Source organism: Mustela nigripes, chromosome 4 (assembly GCF_022355385.1).
Source record: "Mustela nigripes isolate SB6536 chromosome 4, MUSNIG.SB6536, whole genome shotgun sequence".
Lineage (NCBI taxonomy): Eukaryota > Metazoa > Chordata > Mammalia > Carnivora > Mustelidae > Mustela > Mustela nigripes.
This window is the reverse complement of record NC_081560.1, coordinates 185,347,314-185,370,008: the sequence shown is the minus strand read 5'-3', so window position 1 is coordinate 185,370,008 and position 22,695 is coordinate 185,347,314.

Here is a 22,695-nt window from a genome sequence, read left to right as displayed (position 1 = left end):
GTATGCAGAGAGGCAGGCAGAGAGAGAGGAGGAAGCAGGCTTCCTGCTGAGCAGAGAGCCCGATGCGGGGCTCGATCCCAGGATCCTGGGATCATGACCTGAGCCGAAGGCAGAGGCTTTAACCCGCTGAGCCACCCAGGTGCCCCGTGTCAGGAGAGTTCTAAGGGGCAGTTCTCAAAAGTGGAGGCAAGATTGAAGGGAACTAACAAGAGGTGGTGCCTTTTCTCAGGCTAGTGACGGCAGGGAGCCCTGACCAGCCCTAGGCCTGGAGGAGAGAGAAGGGAAGAGCCTCTGGGACCCACAGTGGCGTAGCTACATGCGGAAAGCCTCTGGAAAGCAACTTTGGTCTACAGTGTGTGTTTAGGGGAGGTGGTGTAACCAGAAGGGAGGGACCTTGCCCCACTCTCCTCCCATAGGTTCAGGTTGACCAGAAGCCAGAGGGCAAGAGCGCCCGTGAATGTGCGCCATACCGGCCCGCACCCCAGGGCACAGAGCAGAGTCCAGTGGGGCACAGTGGGTCTGGAGAGCCAGCAAGAAGGTCCAGCACAATCCCACAGCCCGCAAGGGGCAGTCGGAGCAGGACTGACATCCATAGCCTTCACCATTGCCTTCCCCTATCCTGGTGATGGCAGGAGAATGCGCTGCCTGGGATTCCATAGCGTCTCAGTGACCATTTGTCATTTGATTGAATGAATGAATGAATTCCTGAACTGCTAAGTGGAATGCATCCGGATGTTGGAATCAGACCTGGGGGGAGGCTTCACCACTTAGGACTGTGTGGCCTCATGTCGCTGAGCCCCGTCTTCTCGCCCGTGGTTTACAGGTAATCCGACCGCCTCCCTTAGAGCCCAGGTGTGAGAAGCGGGCGAGCTAATGCATACAAAGCACCAGGCGCTGAGCATCAATAAATGCTAACAGTAGTCATTATTAGTGATATAATACATAATTGAATGCAGACATTGTGTTCGGGTGATCTAGACGTAGCCTGGGCCTTTGCTCTCCCCATCTGATACTTGACAGAGGGAAGTGGGAGAGAGGGGAGGGGTAAGCAGAAAGATTCTCCCCCAGCGTCAAGGGCTGGCTGACCCCTGTGTTTTGCTACGTGTATGAAGAGCCCCCTCTAACTTCATTAGTCATAAGCGCGGCATCAAGCAATAAGTTAATTTCTAACTGTGGCACTTGATAAATTTTCCATTTACCTCATTAGTTTTTACAGCCTGCAATATTGGTGAGAACACTTCCAATTAACCATATGGGAAGCTTCAGTATGGAATCACAACAATTTTTTTAAAATGTGTTATTTAACCAAATAAGAATCACAGCCCCCAGAAATAAAGATGCTTGGTACCAGCACTAGAGTCCCAGGGAAGAGGTGTTTCCAGAAGGCCTGTCAGTAGGGTCCAGAGTTGAGGGGCTTACCTAGAGGGGAGAGGTCTGAGCTGAGTGTTCCCCTCCCATTCCCGGAGCTGGGTGCTCCCCCTCCTTCCCTCAGGGCCTCCGGGAAGGAACCAGTCAGGGAACGCAGAGGCCTGGCACTGAGGCCAGACTGAAACTGTGTGTCAGGGGACTCCATTCCAAAATCTAACCCATAGCAAGAGAAGCTCGCCCTTGGTTTAGCTAGTAAGCGTTTCTCAGTCTTACGTGGTGATCACGGAACTCTGTGCGATGGAGGGTGATCTCCCGGTCTCGTCGCTGGAGACACCAAGAACCGGAGGGATTCCAGGGCTGCCAGACACATGGAAGTCCACGGTCAAGCCAGGGCTCAGTCCAGGCCTTCCTAAGCTGACTCCTCTCGCTGTATCAAGGAATGTAGGACAAGCCCGACTGGGAGAGCTCCCTCATTCCTCATGCTTCCCCAGGGTGCATGACTGTGCTGCCGGCAAGTTCTCTGGTATCAACACCCCAGGCCTCAGGTGGAGTCGGTGGCAAAGGCTGGGCCACCAGACATCTCGGGCCCCTGACACCATGACTGGTCCACGTTATGGGCACAGGACCCACGTACATCCCCAAGAATCTTCATCCTGGACTGAGAAAGGGGCATCTGGAATTCTGTCCTCGGGCTAAGCTGAGGGAGGCCAGCTGGAGACGATGGCGGCCTCATTCTTGACCATGAAAGAGAATGCGGTGAGATCTGACGTGGCCACAATGCAGGGACCAAAGGTATGGGTGGACTGTGGGGAGAGAGAGAAAGAGAAAACTGTTGGCAACCTGAGGACACCCAGGATCCAGACATTCTTGAGACCAGCTCTGCCCCCACCTGTCCCAGTGTTGCCAGAAGAGCCAGTAAGCATCCCCCCATCACATAGGCTACTTTGAGCAGGCTTCAGGAGGGCTTCTGCCACTGCAGCCCCCGAAGAGAGAACCTAGTCTCACTTTCCTTGGCTCTTAGCAGACGTGGGTGAGCTAAATCCATTGTCTTCAAACCATACTCCCCAGAATGCCAGGAAGACCCTCAGGGCCTGGGTAAAGGATGGGGGGAGGGACAATTGGGGCTCCCAATCCCATTTTGGATTCCCAAGCAAACTTTTGTTTGATTCTGAATCTCAAAAAATTGTGAAAAACACTGGCCCAGGCAACCGTCCAGCTGAAGCCCACGGCACCCTCTATCCGTGGTTCCTTCGGGGGCGGCCCTGCGCCCTTCCTTTCCCTTTCATGCTCTGCTGTGAGCTACTCAGAGCAGGTTTTCTTTTCAAGAACCTGGGGCGTGTGGCCCTGACAACTCAAGACCGGAGCTCCACGGCCACTCGCTCACATTCTTGCTTTCTCTCCTCTGCCAAAGCCATGGACACCTTCCCCTGCAAGTGAGCCACAGATCCGGGTCCCTGAACTCCGGGGCTGTCTGCGGGGCTCCAAGCTGAAAGACTCGGGTTCTGGCTCAGATCCAGCTGCAACATGAAGTCTGCGTCAGCTGCAAGAATTGAATCTGCTCAAGTCCACATGGCTTTAAGAACTGGGACCTTTCTCATCCACAGGACGAGAGATCCAGGAGGAGGTGAGGTGCAGACTGGTGCGTGGCCCAGAAGGCACAGGGACGCTCCATCTTTCTGCCCTCCCATCCTCCGTGTGATGGAAGGGTCACTGCTGCTTGCTCTTGGACCCATTCCCTGCTCTACTTGCATTTCAGGAAACTGTAATTCCCAGGATTCCGGGACTGTCTAGCCAATGGAAGGCCCCAGGCGGAGGGTTGGAGGGCAGGTGGAGGGCAGCACAGTCAGGGCATGTCTCTTCCTCTCTGTGTGTTCCAGCACATCTCTGGCAGTGATCCAACTTCTACTGTGCTCAGACCCCACCCCAAACAACTTTCTCCCTCTCCTCCTCCCCATCTCCCTGGTCCTTCCAAGAGGTTTTGCCATAATTTTCGATCCCACGTCCAACTTCTGGACTCTATAACACCCCTTTCTCCTCTGCCCTTCCAGTCCTGGGAGTGTTAACACTATTCTGCCATTGCTAATGTCTGGGGTGGGGACGGGTTTGGGGACCGCTTCATCATTGCTTTTGGCCTGTCAGCTTTTCCATCACTTATGAAAGCAATCCCTGCATCAACGTTCCTTGTTTTAAACACTCAGAGTGGCTCATGTTTCCTGGCTAGACCCCAGCTAATATAATGGCAGTCATCGAGTTTTGCTTTCATGGTTACAAGACAGCTGCTCCAGCGCCAGCCATCACATCCTTACCTCAGCCATGTCAGAAGTCAACAAGAAAGACAATTTCTCCTTATTTGCTTCTTCTTTGCCAGGCAGACAAGCCATTCCCCAAACTGGGTGGAATGGAGTCGATGGCCATACTCTAGCTGGAGGAGAGGATGGGAAAGCAATAGAACTTTCTAAAACCCTCTATTGAGGGGTTAAAGAGATGGGCTCTTCAAGCAAGAAAAGGGGACCTGGGCAATGGCTGCTGGGTGAGCAACCAACCATGTCTACCACACGTAACTGGCGTGTGGCTATCTCCAAGCCACTTCCTCTCTCTGGACCTCGGTTTTCTCATCTGAAAAATGGGGGGGGGGGGGTTGATGATCAATAGTGTCCGTATTCTTTGGAGCCCTTGTGTTTCAAGGATGTGCCTTCCGGGCCACAGTAGGACCACTGCAGGGGATAGGGAAGTGGGGACTGAGCAAGTGTGAACCTGCCCCCACTTCACCAAAAACAACCTCATTTGATCTTCGTAAAAATGAAAAAAAAAATCTACTGGGTTCGCTGATTTCTAATGTCCCTTGCAGCTCTCTCAAGAACCAGGACTCAAAGTTATAGATCAATTTATAAAAACGAGAAAATAACTGGGATGATGTTCTTGCTAAGGATGACCCATTAGCTCTGGGGGTTATTCATAATAAACTTTGGAGGTTGATTAAGCTCCTTGGATTTTTGCCAACTGTGAACCAGTCTACCTGATACAGCAGACTCTGTGCCATGGAGCAGAAGACATTCTCCCTGAGATATACTTGACTCCCTCTGTTCTCTTCAATTAGGACAAGGCAAGCCCCTTACATATATACAATTATTTAAAACTATTTATCTCGCACAGAGGAATTGATCTTTGCAGGTCTTTCTCGCCAGCCTTGACACTGACGAATCGCCTTGGAGATGGTCTCAGAAAGGGAAGACATGCCCCAAATAGATGGCTGTGCTCATCTTAATTTTTCCCCTGGAGGGTCCACTCCATTTGGAACCTTCCTGAACGCCCTTGCTGGATTTAACTCTGTGAGTGCCATGCCACAGATAGTACCCACTTTCCTTCATTGCCAACGGCCTTTTACAGGTCAGAAGTACAAAGGCATGGGCAGGGAAGACACGGAAAGCCTCAGAAACCTCCAGGCTTTTGCCCAGGCTTCATCTGCCACTGAGAAGAACCAATACCACAGACAGCTATCTTCAAGGCTAGCTATGGAACTATTAGTCTGTAACCTGCACAACTGGAAAACAATTCTAGCCCCCTCAATCTGTGTACCCTTTCACACTCTCTCTTACCTAAGTGTATGGGTTCCCTGAGGCTCTTCTGTTCCGTTAGGACCCACTTTACAGATGAAGACCTGAGGCCCAGAGAGGCTAAGTGGCTAAGTGTCTTGCCCAGCATCACGCAGGCAACGCTTGAACTCAACTCTGGTGGTTCTGAGTCTGATGCCCACAAGAGGACAGACGCACAGGAGATGCTCAGTATATCCCACTTCTTTTTCCACTCTTCCTTGCTCCCCATGGCTTTGGGTTTCCTCCGTGAGTTCAACGGAGATGGCACAGATGAGCCAAAGGGGGGCCCAGCCTTCTTGCAGATCTCACAGGATTTGCTGGAGCCTGTGTTATGGGCCAGCTTTTCTTGTTCAATAGCTTTTGTCTAACAGAAGTACGTTCTGTATTGGATTGCTCCAGCTACTATCACAAATTATCGTATACTGGAGGCTAACTAACAAGAGAGATCTACCACACTCTGTTCCGGAGGCTGGAAGTCTGAAATCAAGGTCCCAACATGGTCAGGTTGGGATGGAAGCCCTCAGGGTGCAGACGGCTGACCTCTTCTTATGTCCTTCCACGGAGGAGACAACAGTGAAAAGCAAGCTCTGTTCTTATGAGGGCACTAATCCCATTTGTGAGGGCTCCACCCTCGTGACCTAATCACCTCCCAAAGGCCCCGCCTCCTAACACTATCCTCTTGGAGGTTAGCTTACAACACATGGATCTGGGGAAGCCAAACATTTAGCCCATAACACAGTCTTATTATGCAATATTCAAATAACACAGAAAAAATAATACAACTAATAATAATACGAATAATGCAGCCCAAGTCCTTAAGGAACTCACCTCTGATTCCAGGCTCCTCCCCAAAGTCACTACTGGCATTTTGTACTGTGGATCCTTCCAGATCTACTTCTGTGCATTTGTGAATCTGTGCATATAAAAATAGCATATAAAGAAATACGCAGTTGAGGTTTTTTAATCTGCTGGGATTTTATTACTTAAGTGGTATCATCCTATATACATTCTTCTGCAATCTGCATTCCAGAATGTTCCAAATCAGTATGTGCTCATTGGCCTCACTGGTCTTTTTTCTGCAGCTGATAGTCCAATGGTTAGTGTGGACATGTTGTAGCTTTGTGTAACGAGTCCCTTACTGATGGACAGAGGGATGTTTCCAGCCTCTCATGACTGATAGCGGTGCTGCAATGGGCATCTTGTCTTGGCTTCTTGCACACGAACAAGTGTGTCTCTGGAGAAGGAAAGGAGCATCACTGGAGCAAAAAGGAAACGGTAAACAAGGCTAAAGGAGAAGCCGATTGGGATCCAGTATTTGCGATACAAATGACCAAGTATCCATAATCCCATTGTATGAAGAAGTGCCTCGATTTCGCACTGGAAAGCCCAACAACCAACAGAAGATGTGTGAGGAACAGAAAGAGCACTGCATAGAAGAAACACGGACGACGACCGATAAGCACAGGAACGAACGGTCCCCGTGCCTCACACAGAGTCGGGAAACAGCACAGGGAAGCGACTGTACGATAGCTTTTCTAACGCACCAGAGTGGCCCAAGGTTTTAGCTGGGTTAGGTCAGTAACTGGCAGGAGTTTGGGGGTGGGGTACCGTCACACACTGTCAAGTGCAAGTTGACCCCGCCCTTTGCAGGGCAGTTTGGAGGCACCTGCCTACCCACCCGCCCTGTGGTGTGCGTTGCTTGAGTGTTAGCTGCTTTATGCCCTTTGTCCTCGTCACACATAAGCACGCCATCCAGGTCACAGGCAGGCCCATGGGGGATCTGGAAGGGAGCTGGGGGCAAGCCTGTGCTCCGCAGAAAAGGCGAGGGTGACCGTGACCCAAAGGCTCCTCCGCCATCCCTGGCCATGGAGAGCCAAGCATTGTTTCTCCACCCTACATTTGGTCCCTGGGTTTCTGAGCACATGCTCGTAGTTCCCAGTGGGGCCAAGGATACTGTGGGCTGGGAGAGGCATTCCCTGGGGTGGATAAGGTGGTTCTGAAGACCACAGACACCGTGAGCCTTCTGGCACGCGCTCGCTTTACCCCGAAACACGGCATTCCAGCACGGACCACAGGACTGGGTCCAGAGACCCCTTGGTGTGTTTCCCCCGTCCCAGCAGGGCCCCCCCCCCCACATTCTGACACATCTGCAATCTCCCCGCATCTCTGGGCAGTTTCCCGGGGTGACATGCATCCCCGTGGCAGGACTGACGTCACACCCTACCACCCTGCACGGATGTGGCTTTGACCGAACGCTCTCCTTACCGAGACTCCACCCCTTACAGAGGACTTGGGCCCAAAGGACACAGGCTTCGGCTGGCGTTGCACTGGATCCTTGTCCTCACGCCTTCAGCTCCTCGCCTTGCCAAATTGCTGGCGGATGGCAGTCCTGCGCAGGGCCGTGCAAGAGTCGTGCAAACCCCAGCTTGTTCCACTTGAGTCACACCCAGCCTTGGAAAAAGCCATTTAGGGGCTTGGTTTATGAACTTGAAATAATTCAGTGACAGTGACTCAGGGAGCAGAGGTAAGAGGCAGCCTTGCGATTTCTAAATGTTACAGGCCTTTCCAATAGGACGGGCAAAGATAAAAGGCAGCTCCGGCCATAAAGTCCATTTATGTGAGTGGAATGACAAACCATAAAGTTGAACATGGATAAACAGCCTGAAGCTTAGCAGGGCCTTGGGGTGCAGAACGGACAGACACAGGAGACTCGAGGAAAGTTCTTTCCTGGGTCCCCAGGACTAGCCTGGGGACTCCCTGGCATGCCCAGCCCACTCGTTCCAATGCTCCCACACCCCCCTCCTCCCACGCACTCTCTTCACCGCCCCCCTTGACCAGGAGGCCAGAAATCTGGGCTTCAGATGTAGCCTCACTGCCAATATTAGATTCTCTGCAAAAATAGAGTGATCTGAATGATCCCTGCAAATATTTCCTATTTTTAATAACATGGTATCAATTTGCAAACAGAGTAATGATCTCTGTTACTTTTCAGGAAATTATGTTTAATATACTTTACTAGAGCCAAGGAAGAACAATTTAATTGAAAGAGCTGCTTTGAACCATATTTAACCTCAGATGTACTAAATGGAGTGTCTCAGAGATAACTTATGGTTTTTAATTTAATGTAAACTATTCCGTGCATAAGCACCGTGTTTTTACTACTCTAATAACGACTGGTTTGGGTTTCGGAGCTAGTTTTCCCATCATCGCTTTCCTCCCATGAACACTCTGAATGAACCCCACCAGGAGGTTTCCCACGTAGAATCTGAAAGAAAGGACCTGCGCGCCAAGCAGACTCGCCTGTCCGGGGAAGGCTGTGCCTCAAACGGGACACATGTCACAACGGGAGTAGACCCTCCCCACCCCCCCCACCACAGTTTCTGAGAAGGGCCCGTATGTCACCGCCCGGGCCAAGGTGGTGCCTGGCGGGCTCCTTCCCCACGCTGATTAGTGGAGGGAGGCCAGCCACCGTACCAGCACTTGAAATGAAGTTTCGTGCTCACCAAGATTAATTGCCGAATGAAAAATATTGAAACTTTATTATTCACATAATTCATTGGAAGGGACGATCCCGGGAAAATGTAGTATGTGGTTGAAGTTCATCATTTGACAGTAATCGAAGGGAAGGAAGATGGAGAGAAGCAGGAGCTGGCATGTGGCAGCCCGCCCGCCTGTGCTGCTGGGGGACAGGGAGCCACGCCAAACGGTGCCGTTGTGCTTAAGGAAGCTGCTTATTGGGGCGCCTGGGGAGCTCAGACATCAGGGTGTCTGCTTTCGGTTCGGGTCATGATCTCCCGGTCCTGGGATCGAGTCCTGCGTCAAGTGGGGAGTCTGCTTTTCCCTCTCCCTCTGCCTTTCCCCCTCACTCATGCTCTCTCTCTCTTAAGTGAATAAATTAAATGGGAGAAGAGATATGAATACACGAAAACTGGGCAGCAGGCTAGTAGACGCGTCCTGGCTGGTGCTGGCGAAAGGAAGGAGCAAGACACGAGGGTGGGTCCTTATCTCTTCTCCCATTTATCTACGTTTGCTCCTCGGAGTGCGGCCTCTATTGTCTTTTCGCCACCTGGGCCCCAATGGCCCCTTCTTTGGGTCAGACGGCCAACTTCGCCTTGAGAGCGGCGGGCTCTGTGCTGAGCTGGGACTCGCGGAGAGCAGGCGTCAGCCTGTGGGACCACCCTCCTCCGGTCACGTTTGCTCAGAGTGGACGCGAGCGCATCGGGGCCAACGCAGGGCCATGAGTCTTTTCCCAGGAAGCCTGGGCCCCAAGCTGCCCTTTCCCTCTCCACAGTGACGGCTGAGCACGCAGGAGGTTAGAGCAGCGGGGGACCCTGGTGCCGGCACCGCGGGGGACCCCCACCTGAGACATGGGCGAGGCCGAGTCCTGATGACCGCCCCTGGGCCCGAAGCTAGCTCGACGTCTGCACACCGGACTCGGCAGTCTTGGGAGCCTGTAGTCTCTCTTGGCTTAAGCCAGCCTGAGTCAGGTTTTCTCTGCAGGACCTCCAGTCTGGGGCGCAAAGACAGAAGAACACAAAAATGTCAGTCGGAGGACCTGCATTCCAGTGGCTCCTGACAAGGCAGGGGTTAATTCCTGGAGCTGCCCTGTTACTGTGTCTGTTCTAGAACCTCCCTTCAATAATTCATGCTACCTGGGAGCCTATCAATAAATTCGGGTCCTGCTTAAGTTGTCTGGGTACCGGCTTCGGGAGCCAGCAGCTAGAGGGGCCTGACACAACACAGAGGGGTCACTAGGGACTGTGCCCTGGCTGCGGGGTCTTATCTCAGGCCGCTGGAGCCCCAGGACCTCAGTCACCCGGCCAACCTGCAGACCAGGATCTGCACGCAGGGCTGCGGACAGAGCTCCAAGACAGCCAGCTGGGGGGTTGAGAGTGCGGATCCCATGTTGCCGAGTGGTAGCACTCGGGAGCATATTAAAAACACACAAAATGGGGGCACCTGGTTGGCTCCGTCGTTAAGCGGCTGCCTTGGGCTCAGGTCATGATCCTGGGGTCCTGGGATCGAGCCCTACATCGGGCTCCCTGCTCTGCAAGAAGACTGCTTCTCCCTCTCTCACTCCCCGTGCTTGTGTTCCCTCTCTCGCTGTGTCTCTGTCAAATAAATAAATAAAATCTTTAAAATACACACACACACACACACAAACACCATAAATGGCATTCAGATGCATCTGAATGTAGTAAGATCCCCAAAACTGAATGGGAAAAAGGCACACCAAATTTGGGTCAGTGGTTACCTTGGAGCCGGGGGAGGTATCGGGAAGATGTTTCTCTGAATTTTTGGCCTAATAAATCATAAAATGAAATGAAAGCCCTCCTACCACTCAGGAGTAGGAGTCCTAGGCTGAGATCCTGGCTGGGCCCCTGGGGGACAGGGGCAGGATGCTGAGAGAGACCCGGGCCTCCTGCTGTTCCCACAACACAAGGACTGAGGGTCAGGACAGAGCGAAGCCGGGAGGCGGGGAACATGGAAGATCCAGGAGAAAAGATGACCCGGGGGTGGGCACAGCGAGGGGCAGGAGTGAGGACGGGACTCCGGGACCATGTGGTCATTCATGGTCTGAAGGACACCTAAAGTCTGGACATGCAGATCGCTTTGCAGATGGATACACCCAAGTGCCTTATTCTCTGGTTTTGCTTTAACGTTGCACAGTTTAAAAGTAAAAGCCAGGGAAAACTAAAAGAAGAAAAAAGTGAACAAGACTGAAAAAGACAAAGAGGAAAATGACCTCTCATAATCTCATCATGCAGATGTAAATAACTACTTTGAACATTTTAATGAGGCTCCTCCTGTCTTGGCTACAAAAAATAAATATTCTGGGGTGCCTGGCTGGCTCAGCCGGTGGAACGGTGGAACGTGTGATTCTTGATCTCAGGGTTGTAAGTTTGAGCCCCCCGTTGGGTGTAGTGATGACTTCAAAATAAAATCTTAAAAAAAAAAAAAAAGATGTTCTCCCTGAGTCAGGAAGTGGCGTAAACAGAAAACGTTTTACATGAAGGGAGTGCGTTCCCCTTTGCGCAGTGGTTTTTCCTTTGGAAACAGGTTTGTGGCCATGAAGGACACAAAAGATATAAGAGCAAACACTTGCTAATGTTTACTATGGATGGCCCTGCTTTATAGATGCTAATTCACTCAATCCTCACAGCCCCACAACTAGGTTGCTATTATGATATCCCATTTTACAGGTAAGAAAACTGAGGCCCGGCGAGATGATAGGACCCATCGAAGGTCACAGGACTGATGCGTCTGTCTGGGTTTCTAAACTGGGAAGTCTGGCTCCAGGGAACTTTCCCATGATCACCCACAGCCTTGCCTCTCAGGGATGCTGATGTCTGGGGAAAAGTCCTGACATGTGGCCCACGCTTCTCCGTCGGCTCAAGGGAGGTTGGTCAGCACTGTTAGCCTGCTCTCCCGGTGAGGCCAGAGAGGACCGGGCAGGTCTGGACGACTTCAGACCCCAGCCTTCTGGGGTCTGCCCGACCACGGGGCCCTCCCGCTGTCCCCCCAGTTCAGCAGGCTCCTGACTGTCACTTGAGGAATTTCCCACGCAGAGCCCGGCAGCCAGGGAACACATTATTTCTTTTCACATGTCTCCTTGGCAGCAGCTGGCACAGAGGGTGGCACAGACCCCACCACGCCAGCCCTCCTCATGCCAGCAAGTTCATCTGAGAACAACTTTGTGCATCCAACCAGTGAATAATAAATTTAATAATTAAAGAATAATTAATTACACCTGAAACTTCCCACTTGGGGGTACAATTAGCCTCTGGCACCTTTAGAATGAGTTGCTAGTGACTAATTGTGCCCTCAAGGAGGCATTTGTAAGTACAATTAATTGTGTTCAAAATTGAACCCACAAATACTTCCCAAGTATTTATGTTCCCAACATAAAAATTATTCCCACAAAAAGATTTTGTTCAAAATCCAGACCTTATTTTTTTTATTTTATTTTTTTTTTTTTTAAAGAGGGCTGTGGTGGTTTCCCCAGCAGAATCCAGATGTGCTCAGGTCCTCGCGGGAGGCCATCCCTCCCCCAGCACGAGGGTCACCTGAGCCCCCAGGCAGCCTCCAACAGCACCCAGCATCAGCTAAATAGGTAACGATTTAATATAAAACCATGGAAATGGAAGAGCGGAGACGCTAAACCAAGAGCTAAGGGGCAAGCCTTCCTTCTTTGTTCCTCTCCAGCTGTTCAGTTAAAGCCCACCCAGACTGGAGGACTGGCAGCCAGTCTTCTCCGTCCTGCCCTCACCTCCTGAGATGCACCTGCCCGCAGCTGGTTCTCGGCCGGCCTCCGTGGAGCAGCCCCTGGATGGAAGGGCTGATGTTGGGCGCTGGACCTGCTCTGGCCATGTCACTCCCTTCCCCAGGGCCTCCGTGTGCTCCGGAAATGCTGTCCTGCTTCCTCAGGTGTTCTCCAAGGAACAAACGAACTCAGAAACTTCCCACCATCTGCTCCCCAACCTCATGCTATTACCTAAATATCCCCGCACCCCAAAATGGCCGTGTAACTGACTTCCGTTCCCATCCCACAGCTTCTCATCGTATGCTGTCCCTCGGCCTGGTACGCCCTCCCATTTACACAGACGCCTGCACACGTGGGCACATACAGGAAACATATACCCACATGTGTGCTGAAACGGCCACACACATAGATATACCTGCCCACCAGACACAGACACACAGACATGTACACATGTGTACCTGTAAATGCACACTCACCTATGCACACACATGTACACATGCACATACACACACACGAATCTACACGTGTGCTCTGTTCATATACACGTACACACACATATATTCATACCTATATGCACGTCCACACCTATACACCCATGCACACCGGTGTTCATCACACATGTACCCATGTAAAGAAACACACACATGTTCACACACACGCATATGCGCGCACACCACCAGCATCCTCGTTTGAACCGTTCAATGAGACGCTGCTCTGAGGCCATGTCGCCTGCATGGCCTTCCTTCCCCGCTTCCTCCCACAGGGTCAAGCTCTCTCCCCTTCTGGACCACCGCGGCGCTCGGGCCTTCTCTTCCTGTGACCGGCTCTGACTCCCCTCTGGCCTGGAAGGCTCTCGGGAGAGGACCAGCGACAGGACCTGAGGCCCATCACTGTGCCTGACACACAGCACATGTCTCATGCGTGTCTGGCATGAAAGCATAACACAAGGGAGGAGTCTGGGTCCTTGTGCTTGCATGAGTCCTTCTGGAATCCCCCTTGGAACACATCTATGGAGGACAAGGAAGCAGGAGGCACTTCCTGAAGCCGGCCTGGCCCAAAGAGTAGGAGGAAAGACCAGTCAGAGAGCCACTAATTGATGGCTCCCATCTGGGAAGGGAGTCCCGGGGGGCTGCTCAGTGTTCCCCCAGCAAAGGGGAGGGTGGTGCCCTCACCCCTGGGGAGCACTTGTCCCAACTGGAGAGATTCCTCCAAGCATCCGAACTTCCCCGAGCTCCCACTGCGCTGGGTGCCGGAGGGGCTCCCAGGGTGACTGTCGCAGAGCTGGTGATCTCAGCGGGTCGAGAAGGTAGGAAGAAACTCAGAAGGCGTCCGTGGAGAAGCGTTTTCCAGACAGGAGGCGGATGACTGGGGCTGGGAAGGAAGAGATGACAAGTGACGCCATGAGGATTTCTATGTGACTGACCTTGAATGAGGAGTTTGCTCCAGGCTTGGTGGCACTGGGGAGCCACTGAAGACTCCAGATGAGGAGAACCCTCAATGCCAGCAGAGCAGTTTGGACTGATGTTGGTAAGTAGGGTTCAGCGGATGCATGGCCTTCTGTCTGTATTGTTATTCCTCCTCGTCACCCAGTGAGACACGACCAACCCTTCCACATTTCACTCGGGGACCACGGCTCTTCCAAGACAGTGGAGTAGCCCTCTGGGAGTATCTCAGAACCTTTGGGTTACTGAAGAGGTTCTCCTGGGTCTGCTCCAGGCACTGGCTCTTTGGGAAGGAGGAACCTGATCTTGGCTTTCTATTCTCTGGGCCAGCCAATGTTTGGTGCAGCAATGGTGAAAATTTCTGAAACCAGAGGTGGAAAAGAACATCCCTGAAGACGAGCACATTCCACTCACTGGTTACAGCCTTGCTGCAAGGGAGGAAGAGCTGACATGGGCAGGTTTACAAAGCTGAAATCTTTATCCTGGTTATTTTCACATTACTTCTAGAAGGCAAACCTCCTCTGGGGCCACAAACATTTTGTACCCTGGGTCTCCGGTTAAAGAGATTTGCATTTCTTTATCAGATTTTCTTCTTGATGATCCCTCAGTAGGTGAGTCTATTGTCTTCTGGTCCTAGTGTGGGGTCCTAGAGCCTGCCAATCATCTAGAAGCCCTTGGAAACCAACCCTAGAGCAGAACCATCAGCCATGTTTCTTGTCTGCAGTTTCAGGGAACGGAGAATTTTAATGAATCCTGGGTATGGGTTCAAGTGCAAAATGGGACCAGCCTGCTTACAAAAGCCTGATACTCTGCAATGTTCTGCCATCTACCAAAACATAGGACACATCTTTGAGATGACAGACCCTGGACAGGATGCTCCAGATACAAAGATGGGTAAGAAAAAGTCTGATCCCACAAGCTCCCAGGCTTGAGGTGAGGATTCCAAAACAATGGGAACAGGGCGACCGTGACACTGGAAAGCCCTTACGCAGGGAACACCCACCTCCACCCAAGTGGGCAGGCAAACCTCCCAGAGGAGGTGTTCTCTGAAATGGGTTCTGTCAGATGAATAGGAGCTCAACAGAGTACACAGGGGAGATTGGAAATAAAGATGGAGGGGAGAAGAGAGGAGAAATTTAAGTGCAGGGAAGAGAGGGAGAGAGAGAGAGAGATGGCATTCCAGATACATAGTGACAACCTTGGGAGGAGCCACCAAGATTGCGGGTGTGGGACGAGAGCACACAACCACCTGCCACATGTCTTCGTGGCTGCTATCTGTCCTGTTGAAAGTTGGTTCATTCGTTCATGGATGCATGGCTTCCTTCATTTATCCGACAAGTATTTTTTGAGCATGTGTGTTGGGACAGCCTCCAGGAAGGTCTCCTCGAGCGCCTGGACTGGCTACGGACTGTCTGCCTGGTCCCTGCCTCGTGAGCCTTGGTGGGCATTTCGGGCATTGGCTGATGAAAGACCCTGAGGGACCAGTACACCAACAGCCATAGAGCCGCTTCCCCTTGCAGAGTTTCAGATCAGAACGGGCTACCTCTGCTGAACACCTGTGCATGGCTCTCCGCCACCCTCTTCCCCGTCCCCAGCTTCTCCAGTCCCCATGACAACCCTGTGGGCAGTGTGCCGTGGCTTTCACAGAGCAGACAAAGCTCCGGCTCAGAGAGAGAGAGAGTGCCCAGGGCCAGGGCTGGTTCTGGATCAAGGTCTGCCCTAGATACCCACGTCTGCATCAGGAAAGACACTGTGGGTGTGTGTGGGTGTCTGTGTTGTATGTGTTGAGACAGGACAGAGGGGCTCAGGCTCGTGAATCAAAACGAGAGTCAGTTGGTTTTGCCAGCTCTCTGGCGCATGGCAGCCAGGACAATGGCCACTGGCCTGAAGAACTTTCTTTTCTCAGTTGCTGTCTGCTTTGCCACAAAACGGAATAGAAAAGGGAAAGGCCACAGGGAACCTTTAGTCCACGTATAAGAGAAAACCAGGACTTGCCGACGTTTCTCGCTCCTAGATGTTGCTGTTGCCATGTGGCCTGGTGTCCCTCTTCCCAAAACCTTAGCTAGGAGTATTAAAAACCTGACCAGGGCCGCTGGGGTGGCTCAGTTGCTTAAGCGTCTGTCTTCAGCTCAGGTCATGAACCCAGGGTGCTGGGATCGAGCCCCACATCGGGCTCCCCGCTCTGCAGGGAGTCTGTTTCCCCCTCTCCCTCTGCCCCTCTGCCTGCTTGTGCTCATTCTCTCTCTCGCTCAAATAAATATATAAAATCTTAAAACAAAAAACAAAACAAAACAAAAAAACCTGACCAAGGAGTGTGCTATTTCCCGGACAGTGTTTCCTTCTGTGCGCATGCCTTGGGAAAGGAATAGGACTGAAAAGTTCACAGATCTAACCCAGCCTCCTAGCTCTTAAGAGTGAGATGGAGGAAAGCCTCCTCCAGGGCTCCCACCCCACAATCCCTCCAACTATATCCCAAGCTCCCCTTCTGGGGCAGTTCAGCTCCGCAGGCAGTTGAGAGAGACGTTACACTTAGGAGGGCAGGTGGCACCTGGCTCCAAGTGCCAGCGACAGAAGGAGATCGGAGGCCCCTCCAGCCCTGTAATTGGCCGCTGCAGAGGTGTGAGCTGGGCTGTGCCCCATACCCTACCCTTCTCACCGGCGGAGCAAAGGATGCTTCCCTGTCGTGGGTGCACGCCATTTGTAGGTGACTGCGCGGATCTGTGTGTCTCCCTGTCTGACCCTCAACATCTCAATTCTCCGTCTGTGTTGGAAGTCCTGTGTAATTAGGAGGCTTCCTGCTTCCTGTGAGACTGGCCTTCTGGGCAGAGTTCGTCATCAGAGTGTTAGAGCCGCATTCTGTTAACTACAAGAATCGTGATTCTTAGATTGAGTTAATTAGAATATCTGTATGCAATGTTCCCCCAAGATAGTTGGCATCACAGTAAATAAACCCCCATCTGAATTCAGAGGCGTGACCATAGGTTTTATAAATACATAATTATATTTATGGAAAGCCACGGTCCTCCAGGGGCCCTTCTCCAACCCCCTCTCAACCTACTATCCAGAAATAAGCCAGCTTCTACAGGAGGTAGATTCTTCTCCACTCTTTCAGAAGAAGCAGCTAAACCTCTAAACTCACCAGTCAAGATTCTTGGCACCACTCTTCGCTAGAAACATCTCAGTAAAAAGACACAAAAACAAAACAAAACCAAAAAAAATGCAAATGGATTTCACTGGGCGTGAGAGGGATCGTTATACCTGACAATGGAGTGGATATTCTCGGTATAAGCCCTTCGGAAAATCTTTGAGTAATGAGAGTCAAAACTTTAAAAATGTTCAAGCTTGGGTTTATAAAGCATAACTCCCTCCACACAGTGATGTACTATGTAGCCCAAAAGATTTATATGGTTCTCTAGTAAATTATTAGGAAGATGTACATATGCTAGAGGTGAACGTGGGGTGTGCGTGTGTATGTGTGTGTGTGAGTGTGTGTGTGTTCTGTTATTGTGGAAGCACATAAGGAAAGATCTGGAAGGAATGTCAATGGTTATAACCCACGATGGATTCACCTGATAAGTTTCACTTTGTCATATCTATCTTTCACCTGAATCATTTACATGGAGTGGGGATTTCTTTTACCATTAGGAAATACCATTTCATCTTGAAAAAAAAAAAAAAGAAAGAAAAATATACAAGCAACACAAAATAAAATGTGATAGCCCCCCCCCCAAAAAAACAGTGAAAAATGTGCATGCCTTTGACCTAGTGGTTTCACTTGTGGAATTGGTCCCAAGGAAATCATCTGAATGCAAACAAAGCTTAATGGCATAAAAATATTAATTGTGGCCACATTAATATTAATAAAATTGCCAACAAGTTCAATGGCAACCAAAGGCATAATTTATGACACGGTCGTGTGATGGGATCTTGTATACCATTTTGGAGGTTTTTGAGGAATATGTACTACATGAAAAATGTACTTATGTCATAATAATAAATGAAAGGCAAGATGCATTTGCCCTAAGAATGGAGAACCATTTAGGAAATGCAATATTAACCCAATGAAGTAAATTAAATACCTAGACAAGTTGAAGACAGACCACTCCTGGCCTCCGATTTTTTTCAAGATGATCCCAGCACATGTTGCCCAAGCTGAGATCGTGCTAAGCCTGAAACTCCTGTGATGTCCTTCGGAGTTCAGAACTGTTTCTTTACAGGCAAAGTGGGGGGTGACTCTGGGCGATGAACAGGATTCTCCAAGTATGTTGACAGTACAGTTGTTAGTGAATAACATAAGATGCTTCTCCCATGCCCTTGGGCAGCTCTCCAAAACCCAAACACCTCCTATGCCAAAACAGAAACGTCTCCCTGTTTTCTTTACTACTCAGTGACATCTAGATTCTGAAAATGGACAGCTGCACCCATTGTACGAGAGAGGGCTCCCCTCGGTGCTCTCCTCTGTCTGAGGCATGCAGCTCATTTGCTTGGGGACCCAGGTCCCTCTCTCTTGTCCTCCATCCCAAGGAAAGGCTTCTACCCAACATTGCCCACCCGGGCAGAGGATGCCCCTATATGTGGAGGATGCCACCAAGGCCCTGGAACCCACGGAGGGGCAGTGCCAATCGCGGGGTCTTCTTTGCTGCACTGTCAGCAGGTGCATTTTGTGCTTGCTCTCTTCCAAGCCATGACCCTGAAAAGACATATGGTGGGTTGGGAATGGAAAAGATGGCAGTTACTGCACTTGGCTTGGAACTCATTCTTTTTTAAAGATTTATTTATTCATTTTGGAGGGAGGGACAGAGGGAGATGAAGACGAGCTGACTCCACACTGAGCAGAGAGCTACTTCCCAGGATCCAGGGATCATGACCCAACCCGTAATCAAGAGTCGGACTTCCAACAAACTGAACCATCCAGGTGTCCCCACTCTTTTTTTTTTTTTTAAGATTTTATTTATTTATTTGACAGACAGAGATCACAAGCAAGCAGAGAGGCAGGCAGAGAGAGGACGGGAAGCAGGCTCCCCGTCAAGCAGAGAGCCCAATGCGGGGCTGGATCCCAGGACCCTGGGATCATGACCTGAGCCGAAGGCAGAAGCTTTAACCCACTGAGCCACCCAGGCGCCCCAGGTGTCCTCATTCTTTTTTAATTGTGAAAGTAATCTGTCCCTGTTTTCATACAGGAAAATATAAAAATTACATAAAGTAGCCAATGATAGTAGATCTTCAACTGCCCCAATATCCCCTCCCAGAGTGTGACATAATCCTTTTGGAAATCCATTCCTATTCCACTTTTTTAAATTGCTTATATCTGATTACAGAAGTGGTACGTATCCCTCTCAGAGGATAAAGACAAACACACAGGGATACACAAAAGTCAACTCAAATCCTGATGCCTACAGATGACTCCTGTTTCTGTCTTGATACCTATCTTCCAGCCTTTATTCTCTGGACATATTCCTGAATTATTGCAAAATTAGGACCACTCTATAATCCCTACGACTTTAACCGCCTTTTGACTTAATATGTGATAATCATTTTCCAATGCCAGGAGATACCCTCTAACGACGAAATTCTTACTGTCTGCCAAGTATCCTGTTGGAGGATGTGTGATGTTTTGTCTGTTCTGCCCCTATTGTTGAATATTCAGGTTGCTTCTATTTCTTCACTGACACACGTTACATTGTGAAAAACCACATGTGCGGAGATCCCAAGAGCTTCTCAGGATACGTTTCCAGTGGGGAAGTTCTTGGACAAAGGGTAAAAACATTTTTGAGACTTGTTAAAAACTTTTCTTTTACCTATAATGATGTTTACAAACCCAAAGTGAAAATGCTTAAATTAACCATTTTTAAGTGGACAGTTCTGTAGTGTTAAGTATGTTCCCATTGTTGTGCAACAGGTGCCTAGTACTTCTTGAGGGTGCAAAACTGAAAACTCTGTGCCCATTTGACACTAATTCCCCCTTGTCCTAGCCCTTGGCAGCCCCCTTTACCTCGGTGTTTTTATGATTTTGATTACTTGTAGATTTCATGTGAGTAAAATCATACAGTATCTGTCCTTCTGTGTCCACCTTATTTCCCTCGGCATAATGCGCTCAAGGCTCATCCACGTTGCAACTGAAGGAAGGATCCTTCCTTTTCAAGGCTGCATAATATTCCACTGTGAGGATAGACCACATGTTGTCGATCCTTTCAGCCATCGGTGGACCACTAGGTTGTTTCTACCTCTTGGCTCTTGTGACTTAACGCTGCAATAAACACGAGTATGCAAGTATCTCTTCAAGATCCCGCTTTCAGTTCTTGGGGGTAAACATCCAGAGACAGAATTACTAGATCTTGTGGTAGCTCGATATTTAATTTTTCAAGGAACCTCCATCCTGTTTCCCACAGAGGCCGCATGCCCAGTTTTGCATTCCCGACAGCACACGAGAGCTCCAAATTCTCCACATCCTTGCCAACATTTGTTGTTTTCTGTTTTCTCAATAGCAGCCACTCATCCTAATGGGTGTGAGGCCATCACTCATTGGGGTTTGATGTGTATTTCTCTAGTGTTTACTGATGTTGAGCATCTTTTCATATGCTTGTTGGCCTTTTTTTTTTTTTTTTTTTTTGAGACTTTGGGTTCAAATTGCCAAAGCTTCCAGAAATGTACCAGTTGAAATGTTCACCAGGAACGTGAGGGCATTTCTCCTTGCTTCTAGCCAATAGTGAATGCCCCTCAAGTTTTAAACTTGCCCCCAAACAATTGTAGATGAAATATTAAGCAAGATATTTGCATTTGCCTTGTAACGGCTGCAGCTAAATGCTATCTTTGAAGATAAAATGTCTGTGATCCCAGCAATGCTGACCTCAATTTTCTCCTTCTCCCAGTAACATGGGATCCAAGTCTTTGTTTTCTTGGGCTTTCAGTATCTTTTTCCTGTTCTAAACAGTTGCCCGGCTCCTGAATTTTATCATTAAGATTCAAATTGCAATTGGATTTGGGGCATTTTGAGCATTCACATCAAAGATTGTTCCAGAAAGAAGCCCTCGGGTTTGAGTGACAAGCTGAAGAAAACCTTGCCTTGTTATTCGTGGTCCTCCACACGGGTCCATTGTCTCACTGCTGTTCCCGCCAGCTCCTCCATAATACAGGAAAAATCAAAGCCTTAAGTAATAGGAGGTTATTTGCAAATGGTATTCTTTTTTTTTTTTTTTAAATAGAGCAGTGCCTTGTTAATAAATGAAATTTATTGAAAACTCTTGTGAGAACCCTCATGAGTAGGCAGAGGCTGGACAGTCTGTTCCCAGCCACCAGTGGGGACAAGATGAAAGCAAGGAAACAGCTCTCTGTCGGCTACTAACATCCTCCCAAGGAGCCCTCTTTTTAAAATTAGGGTTTTGCACATTTCCCAAGTGTATCTTCATGTGAACTTGAAAGTTATGGCCACTTTTCAGTCTGGCCATGCCCTAGGAGTTCCGCCCTTATTCACTTGAGCCGAGGGAACGCAGAGACTTCCAAAACACAGCCAAGTGCCAGGCTCTCCCTGATGAGCGTTTCCAGAAGCAGCAGGGCTGGAGGGTAAGGGCCCCCAAGAATTCCTGAAATCATTCAACGGTTTGGCAACAGGCAAGGGCTGGAAGGAAGAGCTACCCGCCACGTTTCATGTTATCGGCAAACCTGTCATGCATTCATTTCTAGCCCAACTCATTGTGAGAAAGTATGTGAAGCCTATTATGGAAATTCATAAAAAAAGAAACTGTGGATGAGGGAGCTGGATGCTCGTCGGGGTTCCAAGAGCACACAAAGACACCCTCCGAGCAAGACCGTCTGAGGAGAGCTTAGTTATAAGAACGTGGGTACGGGGAACCCCTACGAGACGGCGCAGCAACCTTCACTGCCTCTAGGCCCAAGAGGCAAGGAAAGGAAGAAATTACTAGAACCCAGAACGGGAGACGTTCAGAGTATCCCAAGGAAGCTTGAAAGAAAGGAAGTATTGATATCTGTTACGACATAGAGGAACCTTGAAAACATCATGTGAAGCGACAGAAGCTGGACAAAAGGCTACACGGGGTACTAGCCCACGTATAGGAAATGTTCCGAATAGGCAAATCCACAGGCACGGAAGGTAGATCTGTGGCTGCTAGGGGCTGGGGGAGGGGGTATGAGGAGTGACCGCTAATGGGTTCCGGGTTTCTTTTGGGATGTGAGCATGGCCTGGAATGAGATAGTGGTGATTGCTGCACGACTTTATCAATATGCTATAAACCCCTGCAGTGATGTACATTAAAATGTTGCAATTTATGGCATGTGAATGATATCTTAATACATTTTAAAAAGGAGCAGAGTGTATGACCTTTGGTAGAAACGCAGAGTCAGGGGCACCTGGGTGACTCAGTGGGTTAAAGCCTCTGCCTTCAGCTCAGGTCATGATCCAAAGGTCCTGGGATGGAGCCCCGCAACGGGCTCCCTGCTCAGCGGGAAACCTGCTCCACACAGCCCCCTCGCCCCGCCCCACCTGCCTCTCTGCCTACTTGTGATCTCTCTCTCTGTCAAATAAATAAATACAATCTTGAAAAAAAAGAAAGGAAGGAAGGAAGGAAGGAAGGAAGGGAGAAAGGCAGAGTCAGTCCTGCCAGAGACAACCTCTGGCAATGGTAGGAGGAAGGAGGGGAGTCTAGGGGAATAAATGCAATGACCTCGCTCTCCATCCTCCCTCTGGTTGACTATGGCTCCCCATTGGCCAAACCCGGCCAGAAGCCAGCGGGCAGGTGCACATCGGTATAGTGCATACACCTCCCAAGGCAGACAGCAGGGTAGGAAAGGCTGCAGAGTGGATCGGGAGAGCAAGCGGCAGACATCTGCCACAGCAGAATAAAAGGCAAATAAAAATACATAAACGAGACAGAGTCAGGGGTAGCAAGAGTATATAAACGATCTCCTATAAGGTTCTCTCTGGTTGCTAGAATTAGTTTAGATTGGGGAGATGAGCTTCCTAGCAACTAGCACAGCGAGGGGAATCCACCAGGAGGCAGGTGTGTGGTGTCCA